General features: G+C 31.4%; 1 pseudogene; it reads right to left on the bottom strand.

The window, feature by feature from the left end:
* Nucleotides 1-24,892, bottom strand: part of LOC143637772 (protein SIX6OS1-like) — a 59,879-nt pseudogene that overhangs the window by 5,329 nt on the left and 29,658 nt on the right.

The following is a 24,892-nucleotide window of genomic DNA, read 5'->3' as shown; positions in this document are numbered from 1 at the left end:
TTTGTGGCAGTATAATATTCCTCCATATAGACATACTGTACTATTCAATTATTCATTTATTTTGAACATTTAGGTTGTTTTGATTTTTCTAATTATAAACACCACACTTAAAACATTTAAGCACAGAATCATATTTCTTTAACAATTAATGAGAAAAACTTTTTTACCATAAATTATGTAATTTAATTTTCTTTTTCAGAGGACTACTCACCAAATGGATTTTGCCCATTTCTATACTGAGGTAGTAATTTAAATTCTTTTTTAAATTTTTTAAAATTCTTTTAATATTTATTTATTTATTTATTTTAAATTTTTTTTTAGGTGTCATTGGACACAATGCCTTTATTTTACTTACTTGTTTTTATGTGGTATTGAGATCGAACCCAGGGCCTCACATGTGCTAGGCGAGCACTCTACCTCAGAGTTACAACTCCAGCCCAGTAATTTAAGTCTTAATATAATAAAGATGTTAATTATTTTTATACTGTTATCATATTGCCTGTCCAATTTTTTAACTTGGAAGTCTGAATGAAATTAACTTAATTGCTTTTTCTTTTGGTTCTTTTTCCACTGCTTTTATGCTTTGGGCATCCATCCTTCTGAGGTCTAGTAAATGTTAACTTATATTTCCTCTGAAGTATATTATGGTTAATATTTTTTCATTTATTTTAATTCATCTGTAAATTTACTGGTATACAGTGTAAGTTGAGTGTCTAATTTATCCCTGTGTGGTCTCACCTTTATCATATTCTAAATTCTTTTGTATCAAGACTATTTAACCCATACCAAATATCATTCTTTCAATCTTTATATCACACCATTTTGATTACTCTAAGTTTATATAGGGATGTTTTAATGTGTAAAAAGTGAAGTTCCCTTCACCCATCTATTTCATAATATATAGGATTTGTAATGATATTCTCTCATGTTTAATAACTATCTTTCCTTCTCTGTCAATCTAGATGGGAATGTATCAATTCTGTCAATTATTTTAAAGTACAATCTTTGGTTTTGTTTATTCTTATTTATTTATTTGTTCTATTTCAGTTAAGTCGTCTTCTTTATTTCTTCATTCTACTTTGGATTTGCTTTATTGCTCTTTTTCTAGTTTCTCAATATAGGTCATTAATTATAAATCTTTCCTCTTTTCTATTAAAGTAATTATTTAAGTTATTAACTAACTAAATTATTTAAAGTTATAGTTTTGCTCTGGCTTTGGCAGCATCCCACAATTTTTGATAAACTGAATTTTCATGATAATTCAGCTCAAAATGTTTTCTGACTTCTCTTATGATTCATGACCTACATATTTAGGATTTTTCTAGATATCTTATTGTTACTGAGTTCTAATTTAACACACTCTAATTCCAATGCTTTTAAATTCTTTTACTCTTATTATAGCCCATAATATAGTTGATCTTGGTGAATGTACTATTAGCACTTGAAAAGAACATGTATGAGGCAGTTGTGGGATACAGTGTTTAAAAATGGTGTAGGGGATTGATGCTGTATTCAGATATTACAGAAGATTTGATTGTGTTGTGTGATTCTAACAATTGCTGATTAAAGGGTATTAAAAACTTCCAACTATGCTTGAGTATTTGACAACTTTGATTTTATGTATACTGGAGCTGTTATTAGGCACAGTTACACATTTGTGATTGTTGTATCTTCCTTATAAAGTGGACGTTTTACCATTCTGAACCATTTCTATCTTCAGTAATACTCTGAATCTCAAGACTACCAAAAATGGTATCAATATATCCATCAAGAATTTTTTTTTTTTTAGGGAGGGGAGTACCACGGATTGAACTCAAGGGCATTTGACCACTGAGCCACATTCCCAACCCTATGTTATATTTTATTTAGAGACAGTGTCTCACTTAGTTTCTTAGCACTTCACTGTTGCTAAGGCTGGCTTTGAACTTGAGATTCTCCTGCCTCAGCCTCCCAAGCCAGTAGGATTTACATGTGTGTGCCACTGCATCTGGCAGCCCTTTTAATTTTTTATTTTTAAAACAGAGAATCTCACTTAATTCCCAAGTCTGGCCTTGAACTTTCTATTTTCTTGCCTCAGCCTCCCAAATAGCTGTGATTACAGGAGTGCACCACCACATTCAATTTATTTTTATGCATTTTTATAGTCTCTATCTTTTAATGGAGTATTTAACCCATTCATATTTAAAAAATCATTTTAAAGTTCATGATTAAGACTAACATATTGCTATTTATGTTTTTTCCCTTGTTTTTTGTCACTCCATGCCTTCTTTTTTGCCTTCTTTTGGATGAAACTTTTTCTTAGAATTCTATTTTAATCTATCACCAATCTTATTTTTGAAAATGTTCTTGCTTATTCTTGAATACATTTCTCCCAGGACACACAGTAATTATTTGGTCAATCTCCTTCCCCAGCTCTACCACCACAAAAACAAAACATTACAAAAACTAAAGACATCTTGCCAGCACTTTAATTAGATCCATAATGGATTACGTTTATAAATTATTTTGAGAGGGAAATTATCTTTAAAATATTTTCTTTCTAAACAAGTACATCATGTAATATATTCAATAATTTTCAGTAGTTTTCTGTTTTCAAAATGTACATGTCCCCTGATGAGGTTATTTATGTACACTCATTTTAACATTCATAGTATTACTGTAAATGAGAATTTAGTAACTCTAATCTATTTTTCTAATGTACTTTTTTAGGGATTACTAATTTTTTGTTGTTGTTTATTGGGGTGCTGGGGATTGAACCCATGACCTTGTACATGTGAGGCAACACTCTACCAACTGAGCTATATCCTCAGCCCCACTAGTTTTTGAAATAAGTATTTAAGTAAAATTGACACCAAAGTTAAAAGAAACAAAATATGAAATGTATACTACTATATCATCAACAAACTTATAATTTCAACAGCTTAATATAGTGCAAGGAACACAGTAATAAAAATTCTAATAAATATAAAAAATGGCTAAATATGACTAATTTAAATAAGTAATAATACTTATATTACATTGATACTTATATGGTATTATTAAGTGATTGAAACTTTTCTAAATGTTTTATGTGCATAAACTCACCTAAATATTTACAAACCTTATGGTAATAATTATTTTCATTTTACAGATAAGGAAACTGACAGTTACCCAAAATCTTACATATAGTATACACTCAAGTAATCAGGCTTCAGAGTCTAGTTTTAACCACAAATTTATATTGTCTCTGCTTTTCAAATAAAGCATGTCTTAATTTGGGGGCTTAATTACTAAATACAGAAATAAGCATTTCCACTGAACAGTAGCAATGTTGATGCAGGAAATTCCTTAGGTCTTTTAAAATGAACCAATGATAATGTTGCCATGTACACACACATAGTTGAAAAGACAAAATATGAAGCCATTGTAAGTTCACTGATAATATGTAAAGTTTGTTTTCAGAATATGTAGTTTGGGGGCTGGGAATGTGGCTCAAGCGGTAGCATGCTCGCCTGGCATGCGTGCGGCCCGGGTTCGATCCTCAGCACCACATACAAACAAAGATGTTGTGCCTGCTGAAAAACTAAGAAATAAATAATAAAAAATTCATTCTCCCTCTCTCTCTCTCTCTCTCTCTCTCTCTCTCTTTCTCTCTCTCTCTCAAAAAAAAAAAAGAATATGTAGTTTGTTTAGTAGGCACGTTAATTAAAAAGACAAATTCATTGCAAATTGCCCTTAACTGAAATTTAAATCATCCCTATCTTGAAATTTAAATAAATAAATACAGTGAATATGGGGCATGCTATACTACAGCTACCCAGAATTTTTTTAAAAATTGCCTTTACTGGCACTCTGTCCCAGGATAGTTTGGTACTAAGGAAATAAAATTACCCCTAAGTTTCAGTGCACAACTTTTAGAAATCAACTTTAGTTTCCCATTTTACCTGATCTGATGAAATTTCTGAATCAAATACAGAAGAATCAAATAAATTCAATCTAGGTGATCTAGAAGTATAACTTGTAAGAAATGAAAATCCAGATGATTCTTTTTGTGTTTGACCTTCAGGAACTGCATTTCTGTTACAAAGAGATTTTTAAAAATTATCAAAATGTTAAAAATCTATAACTAAACACTGAAGATTGACCACAAGCAATGTCATGGGGGTAAAAATTAGCATAGAAGGGAAGGTAGGAAGTAGTTATTGAAGCAACCTATAAAGAAAAGATGGTTTGGGAGGAGACTACTATAGAAAATCAACTTTGGGATAATTTTTATGAATATATACTCAATATACTGTCAGGCAATCTTCTAGGTACTTCCATAAGCATAACTTATTCCTCATAATAACTCTATAATACAGATATTATTTCAGTCACTTTAATTTTACAGTAAAATATTTTTAAGCGTAGAAAGTATAAATGATTTGCTCAAAAAATACAGTAAGTTCTAGAGTTGAGAATTGAATTCAGCACTTCAGATTCAAAGTCCAAGCGCTTAACCCCAACATGGTCTTCAAGATCTTGAAAGTCAGTAACAAGCTGTGTCTATTTTGTTTATATATATATTTAGTTTTTGATAGACCTTTACTTTATTTATTTATCTGTGGTGCTGTGAATTGAACCCAGTGCCTCACACATATCAGGCAAGGGCATTACTGCTAAGCCCCAGCCCCAGCCCCAACAAGCTGTGTCTGGATTAGAAGCCAGCCATTACTAAGTGTCTATCAGGGAGTTAAACAGTAAAATGATCCGGAAAAAATAGACAATACAATGTGTAACACATTGGTTAGGAGAATGGATTCTAAAACCAGAACTGCCTGGGTTTAAAATCTCAACTCTAACAATGATTATTTGTATTACCTATAATTTTGTTTCCTCATTTATAAAATAATGATAATAATGTATCTAAAATGTATAAGATTGTTGTGAACATCAAATGATCAATATTAAATGGTCTAAAGTGCTTATAACAGTGGCTCACAGATAGTGCTACATAAGTGTTTTTAAAATATAATAGGGGCCAGGGGGATAGCTCAACAGAAGATTAAGTACTTAGTATTCACAAGGCCTTGGAGACAATTCCAAATACCAAAATAGGAAAAAAGTGTGTGTGTGTGTGTGTGTGTGTGTGTGTGTGTGTGTATGAAGTGTAACAATACTTCCATAAACTATCTCTATGACCATGAATGAGTCATTTAACTTTACAGATCATAATTTTCTCATCCATGGAGAGAAATTTTAGCATATAATCTGATATTCCTTAGTAATTCTCAGATTTGAAGTTGAATTTCACTTTAAACATGCTGTGCTTGAGTCAATAGCATAGTATTCTTATATAAAACTTATTTTAACAATTTAAAATACAGAAGTAGGATATAGGTGAGATATCCCTGATAAAGTGAAATCTATCTGACATATTTTGGAAAAACCTCAGGGATCAGTATTAAGGAAGAGACTGAACTAAAGACAACATTTAAAGGTAGCACTATTTTCTTGAATGCAAACCATATATCTATAGTTTTCAAAGATAAATATTCATGTTAGAGATATTTATGCCTAACGAGCTTACTAAGCAGAATGGCAATTCTTGCTTCAGACACTATAACATGTGGGAAAATGACTGCTGGAACATTATTCAATGATAAGCCCACAATCTTCCAAATATGGCAGTAGCTCTTTAACATTTTAAATTTCTCTACAAAATTTAACCCTTTGGAAAATTTTAACTCTATATAGTATTGCCCTGGGTAAGTACTCAGGATCTACATCATCTTCAGCGAAACGCTGCAGGAAAAATAGAGAGGAAGACCTGTGAAACAAGAACAGCAGAACTTTAATAATTCAAACAGGATGATAGGTACTTGGAAGTTCATTATGCTAGTCTCTACTTTGCATGTCTGAAATACTCTACACTAAAAAAAATTTAAAGTTACAGGTATAAGTCATTTTACTATTCCTATCAACTTTATCTGACTTAATGCATAATTTACTTATAATTATCAAATAAAGTCCTACATTTCAAATGAGGGAGCTTTAGGAAACTGTATTTTCTCCAAAGATTCATGTGTCTTCATAGCTTCAGGAGTTTTTAAAAATATAGGAATTTCAGGAGTTGGTGGAAAATTCTCAGGCCTTTCTTCTACTTCATCACTATTATATTCTATTGACTTTCCAAAATGTTCTGCATGTATAGGCTGCAAATTCAAAGTAACAGAAAACTAAAAATGAATGTTGTTGCAGTAATAGAATGACATATATAAAAATGCACAAGACAGAAAATACCATACTAATCTGTAGTCATTTCACAGATAAGTAAAATAAGAATAACTGGAAAAGTGATATTAAAATACACATTCAAACAATAATTATTTTAATGTTCATTTTTTTCTTTTCTTAACAGCTCCATCTTCCTCATTCCTACTTGAGAAAAGTATAACAACCAGAAAATACTGAACTTGATAAAGAATAATGTTTAGGACTGTAGTATAGATGAAGAACTGTATATACTAACTCCTTGAAAGGAAAGAGTAATTTGGGTCTGACAAAAAAATTTATATGTATTTATTATTTGTATTTCCTTACAGAATAATACTACTATATTGTTTCTCTTATTTAAACCCTTAGTATCTAGGGTAAAGTTTAAAATATATTGTCTACATCTATCATAATTAAAGCTTCCCACTATTCAAAAATAATTCCAAGACATTTTTATGGCAATTACTGGTCTTGGACTGCCACAACAAATCATTTAATCTTACCAAATTGCAATCTCAATATATATCAGCACTTAGTTTTTTAAAATTTTAATTTATCAGCCCTTATTAATGACAATTTTTGCATATTTATGTGTAAACTTTTTGTGGCTTTTGGTTTTCATCTTGTTCTGTTTTATTTTCTTAGTGGTGCTGGGAATGGAACCCAGTGTTTTAAGCATACTAAGCAAGCACTCTACAACTGAGCTATACCCCCAGTCCTTTTGGCTTTTTTTTGTTTTAATTAGTTATAAATGACAGGAGAATGCATTTATGCACTTTGATATATCATATATAGATAGGACATAATTTCTCATTTTTCTGAGTGTATATGTTGTAGAATCATATTGGTCATGCAGATATATATATATATATATATATATATATATATATTTCATTCTACTATGTTTCCTATTCCCACATCCCCTCCCCTCTCCTCCCTTTTCTTCCCTAAGGTTACGCTATTCTTCTCTCGTGTTTTTGGCCTTGCTTTTGAATCTGAAAAATAGAATCTGTAACTTCCTAGAAACCTGATTAGCAACTAATAAAATCTCACATAAACAATCTTTATTGCACTAAATCCAAAATTAAAGTGGACACAAAATTTTAAAATTAGAATGGTCAAATCAAACATTTGACTTACTTGTGAAGTGCATTTTGATTCTCTTAATTGTCTTACTGTCCCTTTTTCTCCACACTCAGCATCTGTTACATGAAAACAAACTGTTTTTCTTTTTGCAATTTTATTATAAAGTAAAACACATTAGTTTAACCATATGAAATTGCCAATATTTAACTCTGTTAGTCTACCAAAATGGCAATTTCATGTTTCAATCCAATATATATATATATATATATATATATATATATATATATATATATATATATATTCAATCCAATATATAAGAGAATAAAATATAAACAGTTTAACAAACAAAATTATAAAGAGAACACTCATGTAACCACATCAAGTAAAGAAATAAAACATCACAAGCACTCCAAAAGGTCCTATATTCTCCATGTCTTTCTCTTAGAGGTAATCCCTATCCAGACTTTTGTGATAATTTTTTCCTAATTTGTTATATATGATTTTATCATCTCAATAACATATTTTCCTGATTTAAAATGTTATATCATGAAATTAAATATGTCCTATCTCTTGCTTTTGTTTACTTTTTTTTTTTGAGTAACATAAGCTTGTGAGATTCATCCATTCTGTAGTACATGACATAGTTTTCTTACTGATATAAAGTATTCCATTGCACAAACAGGACATTATGTATCTATACATTCTACTGCAAATGGGTATCTAGCATGTTTCCACATTAAAACTATTACAAATAATAACATTCTTTACTGATACAATTGTATGTATATACTTGTATTTCTTTAAGTATATGCCTAGAGGTGGAATTATGAGGAATAGAGTATGTGCATTTCTCAAGACCAGATGCCAACCTTTTCTAATGTAGTTGTACTAATTTCCACTGTGACAACTAGCCACCTTGGAAATCATTCAATCTCATCAGACAAATTAGCGCTAATTTATTAAAGACAATTCCTACCAATAGTTTGAAAGTTCCTATTGTCCTGTATTCTCATCAAAACATAATATTGTGAGACATTTTGAATTTTGCTAATTCAGTAAACATGTAACGATAACTCAATGTGGGTTTTGTTTTTTTTTTTTCAGTTCCATGATTTGCTGAGTATCTTTTCATGTTTATCTGCCACAAACGTTTCTTTCTCTTTTTAAAATACCTAGTCATATTTTGCATATATTTCTAATTGGGTTGTCTTTTTCTTCTTTTGTAAAAGTTCTGTATATACTTTCAAATTACTCTTTTTAGAGCTTTCTGTATTGCAAATATATCTTCTGGCTTGATGATGCACTTGATACTCTTTTAGGGTATCTTTTGATAAACAAAAATCTTAATGTTAATGTGGCCAAATTCATCAATTTTTCTTTTATGACTGGGCTTTTTAATTCCTGTTTAAGAGATCTTTCTCTATATTGAAGTCATGACAATATTATTCTATCTGATCTTCTGAAAGCTTTCTTGTTTTTGTCTTCTGAATTTAAATAAAAATTACTATTTTCATTACATATTAATTTCTTCAAATTTTGGGTCTAAAGATTATTGAAATAAATATTTTTATTTCAAGATAATTATATGACTTCTTGTGTATGAACAACAGGTAGAGTTATGCCAGCTATATGCAGTTCCCTGCATTGTTTGATTAATTATTTGTCCTTGTTTAACACTGTTGGTTTGGTATATAGAGAGAATTATAAATAGCTAGAACAGATCACCCGTACAGGTAAGATAAGTTTTTACCTTAGAAGAAAGCAAGGAGACTATTCATTTGTGTACAATAAACATATTGTGTTGGATCTCCTAGTAAGAGTAAGAGAAAAAGACTCTAAGTATATAATCGTTCTAAAATGCATGCATTAACAGAATTTTCCTGGGATCAGAAAAAGCCATCTTTAAAACTTCAAAATAAAAGTCAATAATCCAAGAAGAAGAGAAAAAGACTTCCACATGGCATAATAAATTAAATAATTATTGTGAATTACTAGATTACCAAAATACATATGCATGTATGCACTTAATATACAATATATACTCACGTTTATATTTATATATTCATGTATACATGTATATACATAACTATACAAACATGCATATTGAAATGTATATGGAGAGAAAGAAAAATAAATTATATTTTCAAAGATATGAAGTTTCAATAGCTAGTTCATTTGAGAATAATAAATTCATGCATATATACTGTGATCTTTCTGTGACTTTATTCAAAGAAAATTGTCCAAGATAATAATATATCAATGCAAAAATATAATAACATTATTTATAATAGTAAAAAACAGGAAATCAAAAAGAATTCAATGTGAAAGAATGGCTAAATAATGGCATATCCACACAATGGGACATTATACAGTCATTACTAATAAAAACTAATTAATGGTATGTAGAAATAACCTCAATAATTTATTATGAAGGGGAAAAGGATGCAAAATTATATACATAGTATAATTAAAATTTGGAGGGTAAAAGAACAAAACAAACATACACATAGAAAAAAAGACTAAAAGAATATACACTGGTATGTATCATGTCCATTATTTCTGGGTGGTTGTATTTTATATATTGTTTTGTATTTCAAAATTTCTTCAATAAAATACATTTACTTAATATTTAGAGGGAATATGTTTTAAAACCAGGTATGCATGATCAATTATACAGAGATGTAAACAATCCAAATAATTCTAGTATAAAAAACTGATGTAATTTATTACCCTTATTTATTAGGAAAAATATGAATAGCAAATACCTGTTTGTCTTTTTTCAAACCACTGATTGTTGTTTGATCGTTTCTGAGGAGTTAACAATCTAAAATGCAAGGCATATAATTTTTATATTATTTTGAATTGATATTCACAAATTGCAGAAATTAAAGTTTTTTTATTGGGGGCAGGTAGGGGTGGGGATTGAAACAGGGACCTAGTAGCATGCCATGTAAGTCCTCTACCACTGAACTACATTCTCACCTCTTAAGAATTTTCTTATTTTAAAAAATTACCTGAACTGCATAAAATTTTGTGAACATTTAATAGCAGTAACATGTGAACATTTTGAATTGTTATTCACACCAGAATCATTAAATACCTGAAAGAAAAAAAGAAAGCATTGAATTGACTACATACGATGTGGGGAGAAAGGTACACTCATACATTGCTGGTGGGACTACAAATTGGTACAGCCAATAAGGAAAGCAGTATAAAGATTCCTTGGAAATCTGGGAATGGAACCACCATTTGACCCAGCTATCCCTCTCCTCAGTCTATACCTAAAGGACTTAAAAACAGTATACTACAGGGACACAGCCACATCAATGTTTATAGCAGCACAATTCACAATACCTAAACTTTGGAACCAACCTAGATGCCCCTTCAGTGGATGAATAGATTAAAAAAAATGTGGCATATATACACAATAGAATTTTACTCATCATTAAAAGAGAATAAAATCATGGCATTTGTAGGTAAATGGATGGCATTGGAGAAGATAATGCTAAGTGAAGTTAGCCAATCCCTAAAAACCAAATGCTGAATATTTTCTCTGATATAAGGAGGCTGACTCATATTGGGGTAGGGATGGGGAGCATGGGAGGGTTGGATGAATTCTAGATAGGGAAGAAGGGTGAGAAGGAAAAGGAGAGGCTTGGGATTAGTAAGGACCATGGAATGTGATGGATATCATTATCTGAAGTACATGTATGAAGACTCGAATTGGGTATCAACATACTTTATATACAAACAAAGATATGAAAAATTGTGGTATATTGTGGGAGACCAACCTTACATGTGACTGAGTAACAGTCCCCGACTGGATTCTGAGGTGCTCAGTCACAGAAATGTGGCAGAGCTTTCCCCACCCTTCTTGGGTTCGAGGGACAGTGTCTTGTGCATGGATGTGTCTTGCTACAGCCCCATGGGTGAAGCTATGCTCACCTGCTCCTTTGTAATATAACCCCTTGCCCTGTTTAGAATAGAATCTTCCATGGAAGTGCCTTGTGTGTCCCCTTCTCTTACTTTGTCCTTGGGTGTGGCCTGCCCAGGTGTCAGTCAACCTGCTGAGAGTGGACATCATGAAGATAGACTCAGCCCCCTAAAACCTGACCCCTTGCCTCATTTGAATAGCTTCTCCTCAATAAAAGGGGTCAGCATATGCTCTCGCTCTCTCTCTTCCTGCGGACTATTAAGGTCAGAGGAGCCTTCACAGCAACCCCAAAGAAAAAGGTATTTGTGTCTCTTGTGTGGTTATTTTGCACAGCCTAGTCAGCCCAGTTTAACTGGAATAAACCCTGAGTCTTTTAGTCGAGAGAACAGAAACCTGGCAGTATATATGTGTAATAAGAATTGCAATGCAAAAAAAAAAAAAAAAGTACATGTAAAAAGGCATGAATTGAACATACTCTATATACAAAGATATGAAAAAACTGTACTCTATATGTGTAATAAGAATTGTAATGCATTCTGCTGTTGTGTATTTAAAAAAATAAAATCAACAAAACTAAAAAAAAACAAAACAAACAATAAACATTTGCTAAAGCTATACAAGGTTCTCTCATTTCATTGGCATTTCAACCTTATCATCATCATTAGCAATATAATGCTTATATACATTAATTGAAACTATTACATATAAGACATACAAATACTGGAAAACAAATTCAAAACCCTCAATGAATTTGATGTTTATAATAAATATAATAACTATTTTTATAACAGTTAAGGTAAATCTTTTTAAAATTTATTCCCTTCATATTATAATTAATTAAGAAAATCTTGCCATTTCTCAATTGATGATCTGCTCTGTGTCCCTCTATCCTCTAAAATCTTTGAAACAGAATACAGAAAAGTAAAACAACAAATTAAAAGATTGAAGCCTGAACTTTCTTTTTTATTTACATATGAAAGAGCTAATACTTCATTTTTAACTTTAAATAAAATTTGTTTTATATTAACATGTAAGCCACTGCTTTATTATGTTCGTTTACAGCCTTTAATTTTTCCTAAAAATATCTGGCTTAAATGGTAAGTTTATTTCATTGTTTTTGTTATGATAGATGTTCTGTCAATTTTTGCTTTGCATAATTTGGTGCAACATGGTTTTTATGATTTCTCAATGAACTGTTCTCTTTAAAAAATAAGAAATATATATATATCCTTGCTAATGCTTTTGTTATTTCTATATATTGTTATATTTGCTTTTTTGTTTGTATTCGCCTGATACATACTTTCCATTTTTTATTTTTAGCCTTTATTTGTAAAATTATTTCAGCTATTCTGTTTTAATAGTATGTAACTGTATTTTTAAAATATATCCCATACAAGTACCTCTGTCTTCTAATAGTGGTTTAACCCAGTCAGATTTTTATGATTGTTTATCTCTTCAGAACTTTTTCCAGCATCTTGTTTGTTTTCTATCTAAATGCTAACTGTTGTTTCCACTCTGTTAACCTAATTTTTATCTTTTTTCTTCTACTTTTAAAAAATTTACACCTTCCATTTCTCTTCTGATAATTTTCTTAAATATTTGACATACAGACATAAATTTACATTTTTCCAGAATGTATACTTAATCAGCATTTAAATTCTCTCCCTACATCTACTACCCCTCCACCACCAAAAAATTAAAAACTTCGGTAAACATTTGTTTTCCTCATTTATCTACCTTCATCCCATATTAAAATCATCTGTAATTTTAGATTCCTATAATACATATTTAGACTTAGTTTCATTTTAGTGTCTGTATTAATTACAAATCAGTGAAAGGACAAATATTTTTTTTCATTGAGGAATTCCCTCTGGACTGTTTTCAAGGGAAAATAAAGATATGCAATATCAGCAGTCAGTTACTTGATTGGTGTAGTCCTTATTTTTCACAGGCATCAAGAACCACCCAGAACACAAGCCAGTTTCTCTTACCCATGCTCCACTACTCACTGCTTCCACCTGGAGTCAGTCATCCCATTACTGAGGCTGACCAAAGGCAAAGTAGAGAAACAAAGATGAACATGAGTTAAGTTACTTAACTCCCTCTGAAGGAGCCCAACAAATTATCCTATTGATTGTCCCTGGATCTCTATTTTGTTAACAGAATTATCCTATGCATGTCCCAGGTTATAATTTCTTTCTTCAATCCAATCAGTTTTGTTTCTTCTTCCAGAGATTTTTCAAGTTTTTGGTTTAATAGATAAAGGGCTTGGTATTTTAAAATATTTTTTCCATTATTTTGAAGGCAATGGAGCATATTATAGTCTATATTCAGAATGTCATATTCAAATTTTAATTTTTTTAGATCCCAAAGTTTATGCTAATGGCTGATTTAATATATTTATAACACACACCTGGACACACACATCTCTGTCTCAAGTGTAGTACATTACTCTCATTTAACAAAAGCAAGTATTTAATCTATATTATTTAAAAAGAAATACCTACGTCTGGGTCTTTTTCCTTTTGTCTGAAGTCAATATTGGCAAGATTTCACTGCTGCACAGAACTTTCTTCTTTTTTATCTAGATTAATAAGTAATACTACTTAAAAATCAATTCTGAAGATAGAATCAAACATCTGACTTTTTTCTCATACTGAGGATTAAATCCAGGGCCTTATGCACACTAAGTTTGCACTCTACTACTTAGCTACAACCCTGGCCCTCATCTCCACCATTTAATCTAACCTGATCATTTAGACAATCAAGTCTATATGAATATTAAATTTAAATTTAAATACACAATTTTTAAACATCACATCTCTTAATTTATCACTCTATATTCACTGTGATAGCAATTAAATATGAAATGATAAAATGACCAACTGACAAAACTGTATCTTTAGAATCCATAACCAAAAAAAGACAAAGTAATAATAGTAATGATGGAGGGGAGGCTGATAATATAGTTAAACTAGTTAATCTATGGATCCTTGAATGAAATCTAATTCAAATGTCTCAATGACCAAGTCTCAAACACTATTAACACAAGTATGCTACCCATAGAAATCATACATATGACAATATAATTCCTCAAATAAAAATATATAATTATTTATATTCCTCTGACAGCAGAGCAACCCAACCAAAACACATTTTATGTAAAAAGTTTCCTTCTCAGAGGGAAAAAAATATGTAGAGAAGACATTTTTTGTTTGCTCTCCGACTCAAAGCAGTACTTTCCTGAGTCTGTAAGTCTCCAGTATTGTTTGTTCTTGCTCACATCAAATGATAACTAAAATTTATTTTTATTTCTCCTTCTGTGGGTTTACCCAAACAAATAAAGTTATTAAATAATAAACAATTCTGTACCTGTAACTCTTGGTTCTGAAGAATGCATCTTTTTTGGTCTTACTAATTTATGAGGTTCATAAGGAAGAAATAATTGAGTGCTTTGAGGGATTTTATTCAATACAAGCATATGCTCATCTTTTTCAAAAACTCTAAAGAGAAGAATAGATTACATTAAATGAGCTAAGTAAAAATTAACATATTCTGAAGATAGAAGGGATATTTAGATTCTATGTAGTTAAAATCCTCCACTTTGCAAATAATGAAACTAAGTTCCAGAGATTTTTTTTAAAGAGAGAGAGAGAGAGGATTTTTTTTAATATTTATTTTTAAGTTTTTCGGTGGACACAACATCTTCTGTTTGCATGTGGTACTGAGGATAGAACCCGGGCCGCACACATGCTAGGCAAGTGCGCTACTGCTTGAGCCACATCCCCAGCCAAAGTTCCAGAGATTTTTAACAGACTTTTGTACAATAGTATTAAATTACTTGGTAATAGTGTCAGAGCTAAAACACCTTTCCTGATTAAGTCCAGTAGTCTTCTCAGTATGTCACAATTTTATTTTTAAGACATAATCATTCTTTTTGTTTTGGTACTAGGAATTGAACCAAGGGACACTTAGCAACTGAGCCATATCCCCAGGCTTTTTTATATTTTGAGACAGAGTCTCATTAAGTTGCTTAGGGCCTTAAGTTGCTGAGGCTTCAAACTTGCAAGCCTTCTGCCTTAGCCTCTCAAGTCACTGGGATTACAGACATGTATCAATACATCCGGCAAACATAGTCATTTTTAACGACTTTTCAAACATATCAAAAACATCTTAAACCAAAAGTCTAATCATAAAAGTAACATTTTAGATTTCAGAGTACTTTAAACTTTAAAAAGACTGATTTGGAAACAAATCAACTACCATGAATACAGAAATCATTAAAACAATAATACAACATAAGTGGGTATTTTTAGTTTTTTACTGAAAGATAATTTCATTGACTTCTTCCTAAATCAATGAAGTAGAATAAATGCTATCAAAATACACTGATTCTACCTTATCAATTTAGGACACATGATAAGTTCTCCAGTACCGAACTTTACATATACCATAGTTTTTCCTATACATACATAGACAAATTTAACACCTTTTCCATCTTAACTAAGCAAGCACTTATTACACATTGTAGCTTTTTTTTCTCCTGTGGTGGATTTAACACAGGAGTACTTAATCACTGAGCTACATCTCTATTCCTTTATATTTATTTTTTAAATTTTGAGACAAGTTATATCTAACCTGCTTAGGGCCTAAGTTGCTGAGGCTGGTCTCCAACTTGCAATCCTCCTTTCTTAGTCTCCCAAGGCATGCACCCCCACACTCAGCTGTGGCTTAACTTTTGCAGTGTGAGGTATGATAGCAAAACTAGCATAAATTTATTTTTTCTTCTTCACAATTTCATGGACAGATAAATCTAATCACAGATCTTGACATCCTAAGCATATAACTGTTTTTTCCCCCTTATCTTAAGAACTTTCACCTTTTCACTTAAATAAAGCATTTACAGCTTCTATTCAACATATCCAAATTGCCAGCATCACTAATCTTTCACTTTGGGGTCATTTTTAAGTAAAATAAGGGTTACTTGAACACCAGCGCCATGATAATATAACATTTGATGGGATAATTGAAATGGCCACTAAGTAACTAACAGGCAGGTAGTGTATACAGATTAGACATACTGAACAAAGTGATGATTCACATCCCAGGTAGGATAGAGTACAATGACATGAAATTTCATTAGACTATTCAGAACAGCATGCAATTTAATTGTTTATTTCCAGAATTTTCTATCTAATATTTCTGGATCATGGTTGACTACAGGTAATTGAAATAATGGAAAGCAAAACCATGGTTAAGGGGGTGCTACTGTATACACTGAGTAAAAAATGACTAAATATCTATATAAGTTCCTCTCAATATACAGAATTTTATGTTAAAACATTGTTGGCAAAGCAAAATTCTGTATGTTTGCCTATTTTTTAAAATCAATTTCATCATAAAACTAAATACATACTGCCATAGATACTATATATGGGAGTGCAACATGTTGGGGAGGAGGTCAAGCAAATAACAGATCCAAGGAAGTGGGTTCAGGGAAATAAACTCGAGAAGAGTGTGTTGAAAAATTATCACAAAGGCAATGAAGACTGAGGAATGGAAATTTAGAATGAAAAAAGGGCACAGGCAAAAAGAAAAAAAAATAGAAAGTAGATCAGAAACAGCAAGAGTAACACATCTATTTTTCTTTAAGAGAAAAATTAATGACTTTTTCTTCATGCTTCCATCACGAAGGTCTATTTTATCAAAAAAACAGGACAAAAAAACAAGGAAACATATGACGTCATTGATTAAGTCACAATTATAGGCTCCTCTACACTCTCCATGATAAAGAAAGAACTAAACAAGTTGGTGACAAGATGATAAAAAGGTACATTGTGCATCAGATGTGCTGTTGCTACCCTCTCTCCCTCTACAATTATAATATCCTCAGCCTCACTAAAGCATACTAAATAATAATAGTTCAAATCATTTAAATTAATATTTAAAAAATATTTTATTTTTTAGTTATAGTTGGATACAATAGGTTTTTTTAAATTTATTTATTTTTTATGTGGTGCTGAGGATCGAACCCAGGGCCCCACACGTGCTAGGCAAGCGCTCCACCACTGTGCCACAACCCAACCCCTTAAATTAATATTTTTCATAAGAAATTAATAGAAGATAGCCTGCATGACAAAGGTGTAGAAAACATACATTGGAGAAAAGATAGCCTCTTCAACACATGATGCTGGGAAAACTGGAAATCATATGCAGCAAAATGAAATTAAATTCCTCTCTCTCATCATGTACAAAACTCAACTCAAAATGGATCAAGGACCTAGGAATTAGACCAGAGACCTGTGCCTAATAGAAGGAAAAGTAGGCCCAAATCTTCATCATGTCAGATTAGGTCCTGACTTCCTTGATCAGACTCCTAAAGCACAAGAAATAAAATCAAGAATCAATAAATGGAATGGATTCAAACTAAACAGCTTCTTCTCATCAAAGGAAAAGATAAATAACATGAAGACAGAGCCTACAGAGTGGGAGAACATCTTTACTAGACACACATCAGATAGAGCACTAACTTCCAGGATATATAAAGAACTCAAAAAACTTAACACCAAAACAAAAACAAAACAAAACAAAAAACCACAAATAACCTAATCAACAAATGGTCTATGAAACTGAATAGACACTTCTCAGAAGAAGATATACAATCCATCAACAAATAAACAAAAAAAAAATCAACATCTCTAGTAATTAGAGAAATGAAAATCAAAACTACTCTAAGATTTCATCTCACTCTAGTCTGAATGGCAATTATCGAGTATACAAGCAACAAAAAATGCTGGCGAGGATTTGGGGAAAAGGTACACTGCAAATTGGTGCAATCACTCTGGAAAGCAGTATGGAGATTCCTCAGAGAACTACGAATGGAAACACCATTTGGCCCAGCTATCCCACTTCTCTGTCTATACCCAAAGGACTTAAGATCAGCATACTATAGTGACACAGCCACATCAATTTTTATAGCAGCTCAATTCACAATAGCAAAACTGTCTGATCTGGATGCCTTTCTATAGATGAACAGATAAAGAAACTGTGGTATATATACACAACGGAATATTACTCAGTATTAAAAGAGAATAAAATTCTGGTATTTGCAGGTAAATGGATGGAGTTGGAGAATATCATGCTAAGCAAAGTAAGCCAATCCCCCAAAACTAAAGGCTGAATGTTCTCTCTGATAAGTGGATGCTGATCCATAATGAGGGGAGGGGGCATGGAAAGAATGAAGGGACTTTGGATTGGGCAAAGGGGAGGGAGGGAAGGAGAACAGAAATGGGGGTAGAAAAGATGGTGGAATGAGGACATTATTACCTTAGGTATATATATGACTGCACAAATGGGTGACTCTACATCATGTACAACCACAGAAATGAAAAGTTGTGCTCCATTTGTGTACAATGAAACGAAATGCATTCTGCTGTCATGTATAACTAATCAGAACAAAAAAAATAGGATAGAATACAGAATCAAACTTTTAGATGCAGAATCTCTGGTAACATAAAATTGAATTTTAAAATTTACCTATACCTTTCTTTCAATTCCTTTCTCTTTTCTGTACTTTTTTCTTTTCTTCAAGAGTTTCTGAAAGATTCTTGGTTTCATTAAGTCTTGCAATCAGCTAAAAAGAAAAAATGGGAAAGGAAAATGAAATAATTACCTGCAAAGAAGAATATTTTATCTTAATTAATGAATATGATTTTTTTCTGTAGAATCACAAGATTTGTATTTTTGGCAGAATTTACTATCTTCTATTGAAAGTCATTAAGAGTTACATCAATATTAAATCATACCCCTTTAACTTTTCCTTACTATTAAATTTTCAATCATAAATATCAATAATTTCCATTTTTTAAAAGAATAATCATAAGCAAAATAGACATTGAATATTTACATAGGGACATAGTTATCACATATTTTAAAGGAAATAGCGTCCATTTTTCTCTCATTATTAAAATTATATTGCTGGGGGCGCTGGGGTTGTGGCTCAGTGGTAGAGTGCTCGCATAGCATGCATGAGGCACTGGGTTCGATCCTCAGGACCACATAAAAAAATAAAATAAAGATATGTGTCCACCTAAAACTAACAAATAAATATTTAGAAAAAAAATAAAATGATATTGTTATTATTTTGTACCTTGTAACTATGAATGATCACTATAAAATCTAATTTTTAAAAAATTTAGAAAATTTAATTTTCAATTTTTTCTCAAAATTTATAAAATGATTTTGATGAGCTCTTGTATGTATGTGAATCAAAGCCACAATTCAATGGATGATACTAAAAATATTCAATAAAACATTAAAAGCTTAACTGTTTCTAGACTGGTTTCCTAAAAATTATAAACTACAGTTGTAAATTTTGCAAGATTAAATTATTTAAACTATTTACTGTTCACCTTTTTGAAAACACTGTTACTTTTTCAATGCTTTTAAATTCCTGTTACAGGGCCAGAGGTATTAGGTACCAGTGGATCAAACCCAGAGCCTAGTGTGCATGAGGCCTTGGGTTTAACTTACTGCACCACAAGTCAATAAGTAAATTCCTCTTAACCTACATCTTGATCCTTCTTCAGGCCCTCCCAAAAGCCAACCTATTCCCCCAAATTCAGAGTTAAATAAATTCCACACCTGAAAAACATTTTGGCTTCAAAGTGATCTAAAGCTTATCAATTGGCCTTTGTCTACATTGAGGCTATCTTAACAGCTCTCCTAAGGTGTCAACTAACACACTATTATACATTAATACATATTTTAGGAACAATAACAAAATATATACCTTGTTTAATGAATTAATTTCCATTTCTGCTTCATCTGCTTTTTCTTCAATTCAGATGAACTTTTGGTAAAACTGTTGGCATGTTTGAGGATATCTTGTGTTTTACATCTCAGATTAACTCTTTTTATGTTAAGGAACTATGCTGTGCAAGTAAACCTTACATTTAAAATAAATGTACTATGTCAGAAATAGTTAATATTATATAATGTCATTTATATGTGTGGTATATATAAGCAATAAGCACTGTTTCTGAAACAGGTAAGATTAATATAAATATTTGCAGACTAATGAAGATAAGTTAGTATTGATCTCTATTAACTTAAAAGTAACATCCATCAAAAATATTTGTTAGAATGTTTTTATTCAGTTAAATATTTTCACAAGGTGTTATTTGTTTTTTTTTAAACTAAGTTCACTGTGTCATTGGGATGACTAATAAAATATAATAAATTCAGGTCCCAATTTAACTTTTTATGCTTCCATCATGTATTATTCCAAAATCAACATTAAAAATCCACCCAATTTCCCTTTTCTTGCCTTATAAGGTTCATCAATGCACCCTGTAAAACTGAGAACTTTCATCTGGACATTCTGTTTAGGGAGATTTAGACTCAATTTCAAGTAGAAAATTTATCTGCTATTAATAGACATCCTACATGGTTATTAATTAACACAATTACCTAAGTTCCTCTATTATCTATCTAGAATTTAGAAATGAATAGAAGAGTAACAGTGAACAAGAACTCTAGAGAAATTTTATCAGAACTTCCTATCCTGCCTTAAAAATATGTGACTTATATGCTAGAACAAACATTTCAGGTGAATATTATTTATAAAGCTAAGTTATTACCAAAAGTATCAGTTTAAATTTTTAGAAATAGATATTTAAATCCTAATCTTTAATTCGTCCTACCTCCATCTACCTCTTTTTGTTTAACATGCAATTTTACATCTCATCCCAACTCATATCCAACTCCCTTATACTTTCTGTACTTCATCTACCAACTAACCTCTGCCCTTTCCCACTAAGAAGTTAATGCATAGATAAACAACAAATGTTCATAAAAATATAATAGGCTCAAACCAAAACATGAAGGATAAAAAGCAGCAGAAGAGATAAAAGAATGGTTTAGGATGAAACAGAAAAGAAGCAAGGTAGAATACAGGGATAAAGAAGACTTAGTACAAACATAGGAGTTATAATCTGATAGAAAATCATATAAAGGATTGTGGAGGTTGAAAGAGGATTAAAGTTTCAAGTTCAGCATCAGGAAAGATCTCTCTGACAAACAGGTCAGACTTAGACCAATTAAGAATTACTTAAGCATCTATCACAGTGATACTGTATTAGAATTCTTTATTTGTCTTTCTCCTCTATTAAACTCTGAGCTCCTTGCAAGAGAGCTTTGTTAATTTCTTCAGTACTGCCTGACACAAGGTAAGTACCCACTGAATTTTTAAATATTAGTGAATAATTGTTGACTCACTTCCTTACCACCATCTATCATAACAAGTAATAATTAATCAATTTAATCAGAACTTCTTTGAAAAGACAAAGCAAGATGACATTTTCATTAGTTTGATTGTTGATATGCCACTTTAAAGCCAAATACATATACAATTTTATTCCCCTTAAAATTACTTGCTTTTGATCACATGTACATGAGAACTAATCCCAAAAGACCTTAAAGTGACCTTTAAAACCTGAATTAAACACAAAAACAAATCTATGAAGCTCTCACCAGGAAAACAAAATAATAATTAAAATACAGAAACAATACTTATCTAATAAAATTATAAATAGAAATACTATTGTGGATACATGTGTAATGTCCACTCGGTAAGCGATGGAAAGGGTGCAGGCACTGACAAAAAGTCATAGTTGAGACTGATTTATTGTATTCTTCTCAGTACAAAGATATAATAATTAAAGCATCATATTACAGAAAGGTTAATACCTAGAAATTCCATAAGAATAGTTTCACTCATTTTTAGTTGTTCAGAACATGCCAACACTGTCTTTTGAATTTCTTCATGTTCTCTTTTCTTCTCATAATATTCACGTGAAAAGGGTGTTTCTGAATATTTTAGTTGGTATTGCTTCAAAACTTCTTTATACTGACATACATAATCATGATACATTTTTCTGTTAAAAATAAATGATGTAGAATAGATCTAAAAACCTAGTAAATATCACTTGTTAAAGTCTCCTAAATTAAGTATAAAAAGCAATTCAAACATCTATTTGTCTGTATTACTCTCATAATTGTCTGTCCTTCAACTTTCTTTAACCCCAAGACACTTCTCAGCTACACTTTTTTTATTCCTCACCTGGTTAATCTTCTTCAATTTAACTTCTACTCCCACCAGTATAATGACATTATTCTTTCCATGGTCATCAATGATCTAAATTGTCCAATCAAATGATCTATTTTTTATGTTCATCCTAACTGACATTGAAGAACTGGGTTCTTTTAGTCACACCTTTTTTTCCCCACATTTTTTATTGGTGCATTACAGTTGTACATAATGATGGGATTTGTTGTTACATATTCATTCATGCACAGGATATAATATAATTTGGCCAATATCAGTTATACCTTCTTAAATATCTATGCTCCCTGGGTTCTGACCTCTGTAACTATGCCTTTTAAATCTTCTTTAATTTTCTTTAGCTGAAACTATTACATGAAGTCACGTTCTATGTGTTAAAACTCTGGGTTCATAATCATTCATGTATACCCCACAAGTATTCTTATAAAAAAAAATTTGAGCCGTTTGGAGGAACTCTTCTATATCAATTCAACTAATAATAGGTGACCATCTAGTTAGGCACAAGTTGTAAGTGAGGCATTATTCTTACAAAAGAATATTAAGACTTCTTTTTTATTTGACCCATACGCCAAAGGAGTTGATTACTACTGCCTATGTGCCAAAACTTTGTGATGGGGTAGGGGAGAATATACTGAGGATTGAATCTAGAGCCTTGCATGTTAAGCAAGTGCTCTACCACTGAGCTACATCCCCAGGCTGCCTATGTGCCAAATCTAATCCATCCTCTGTTGTCTGTGAACTAAGAATGGTTTTTAAATTATTGAAAAAAACTCGAAATATACTCCATGACATAATAAAATTATATGAAGTTCAAATTTCACTGTCCAATAAGGTTTTATTGGATCATATCTCATTTATTTATGTATGGCCTAAAGCCATCTTGTACCACACAGTAGAGTTGAGTTACAATACTTACTATCTGGTATTTTACAAAAAATGTTTGCCAATCCTGATCTATCACACTGAAAGTACTCAATACAGTTCTTCACTGAAAATATACCCTCAGCCTCAGTGTTAGGGACTACACCGAGAGCCTCACTCATTGAGCTATACATCCCCAGTCCTACAGAAAATATATTCCTGAATTCTCTTTTTACCAAATTCTGGTTTCAAAAATAATATTCATAGTAAACTTTTTGAAAATATATAGTCCTTATATTCCTCAAGATTTTATTTCTTGGATCAAGAAATTTCTTAAAAGATGCTATAATGATTGTTCTCCTTAGCAGAGAATAGGAGCAAGTATTCTTAAAACTTCTGGTTTAATAAGTAATGATTGATAAGTACTGGGTCAACAAGTCTGAATTTTAAGAATGATCTAATTTTTTAATATTGCTAAACTCTGTCCCCTTTAGCAAGATAAAGCAGTTGAGCCCCAAATAAGTTTCTGTTCTTCTAAATGTATGTTTATTAATTAAGACCCCACTTATATAATAACTTGGGAAAATGGTCCAGGGAGAAGAGAAATACCATTGAAAAATTAGGCCTGGGTCACCTGTTTCATATGAGATTAGCATACCATATTCTATCTTGTTTATACTATATAGTCATATCCACTTCTAACACCTTCCATATAGAAACTTTGGCAGAACACAGCATAGCTAAGTCATGATTCAGAAATTCATTATTATCTAATTTATTCTAGCAGTACTAGTCTTCATGAATGCTCAGAACAAGAATGGGAGATCAGAAATAAGTAGCTAGTGCCCCTACTTCCTCAGTACTGATTGTTGAAATGAAGGAAATTATATGCATTTATGAATATGTCAAAATGAATACCACTATTATGTATAACTTAATGCATTAATGAAAACATTAAAAACGGGGACTTTTTTGAAAGAACTTACTGAAAATATTACCACACTCCCCAATTTCCCCTTTTTGAAGACCCAGGAGAGAAATTTCTCTCAAGTCTCGGGAAAAACTTCATAACTTATCTTAAGCAAGTAAACTGCTAAGGATTAAAACCAGGGCCTTGAGCATCCTAGGAAAATGTTCAACCATTGAGTCACACCCCCAGCCTCTAATTAAATTTTTTTAAATGAACACTCTGATCATATTTCTTGATCAACGCCTTGACTACTAAGAATTTCAAAGCCTAATTTCTGTACTTTTAACAAACAATATGCAGGACCACATGTAGCCTTGATTTTTTTTAAACACTGTGGTATTTTTATACAAATATCTCAAATTCTTTTGGGATTGAAGCAGGATCTATAAATGACAACCTAATAGTCTCCTTCATCTTTTCCACCTTCTGTCTACTCTTTGGATGATAGCATACTTTTGCCTTTCTCCACTTTGCTCCATATATTTTCCTGAGAAACCTCATCTACATACAAGATTTCTAATGCCATTAAGTCCCAATATTAAACTTTAGTTCTAACCTAAGACTCATTTTTGAAAATAATGGATTATAGATTTTACATGGGTAGTTATTTTAGGAGGTTTTTTTGTTTGATATTGGGGACTGAAATCAAGGGTGCTTTACCACTGAGCTTTATCCCCGGCAT

This window comes from Callospermophilus lateralis, unplaced genomic scaffold (assembly GCF_048772815.1).
Source record: "Callospermophilus lateralis isolate mCalLat2 unplaced genomic scaffold, mCalLat2.hap1 Scaffold_123, whole genome shotgun sequence".
NCBI classification, from domain to species: domain Eukaryota; kingdom Metazoa; phylum Chordata; class Mammalia; order Rodentia; family Sciuridae; genus Callospermophilus; species Callospermophilus lateralis.
The sequence above is the reverse complement of the archived record's forward strand: the minus strand, read 5'-3'. Positions and strand labels throughout refer to the sequence as shown.